We start from the raw sequence: 874 nt of genomic DNA on the forward strand, positions 1-874 counted from the left end.
TATATGCGTGTATATATATATAGCTGGCACGATCCTGGCTGTGCAATTGTGCAGAAAGCAAGGTTCATAAAGACATAGATGGCAGAGTCTGGTATGGATGAACTTGACTGGCCTGCACCTCAACCTGATTGAACACCTTTGGGATGAAATGGAGAAGAGACTGAGAGCCTTGTGGACAGCCTTCCCAGAAGAGTTGAAGCTGTTCTAGCTGCAAAGGGTGGACCGACGTCATATTGAACCCTATGGATTAGGAACGGGATGTCACTTAAGCTCATATGTGAGTCAATGCAGCTGAGTGATTCATTTTGGCCATATAGTGCACACTTTGTCACTTACGGTAGCAAAGTTTTAAAAGGTTTATTCAGTTTAATGCCATTTTTGAAAGGCCAATTTTCTTTAGATTTTTACTAGTGGAAAACCAAGTTGAATGTCAGGGGTTATTTATAAAACACTACACTTTTCAGCCATATGAAGAAATTGTATATAAGCAAGTAGTATATAAGCCCACCATCCACGCAATTCTACACACAATTCCAATTCATTAAATATTCTACCCTTTTAAATCTACCGCTTGCACAACAAGTGAAAGAAGAAATGTTGGTGGATAAATAAAAAAGACTCCCTGCATCCTTCATTATAAGTTCCTTTAAGATGATGTATTTTATTTGCATGTGTGCTTTTGACATCTGGGTGTCTTCCTCCTCGTCTGACATGTTCCATCTGTCCCCGAAAAACCGCAGAAGGTAGCAGGGGGAGTGGCGTTGCCGACAATTAAGAACCAAAAAAAGCAAATGACAACAGAAGCAACAGCTTCAGCACCACAGATCTTTTCCTGTGTGCTGCTCGGATGAGGATGGATATTTTACTTGTCCCC

Source organism: Cyprinodon variegatus, unplaced genomic scaffold (genome assembly GCF_000732505.1).
Source record: "Cyprinodon variegatus isolate N-32 unplaced genomic scaffold, C_variegatus-1.0 Scaffold80, whole genome shotgun sequence".
NCBI lineage: Eukaryota > Metazoa > Chordata > Actinopteri > Cyprinodontiformes > Cyprinodontidae > Cyprinodon > Cyprinodon variegatus.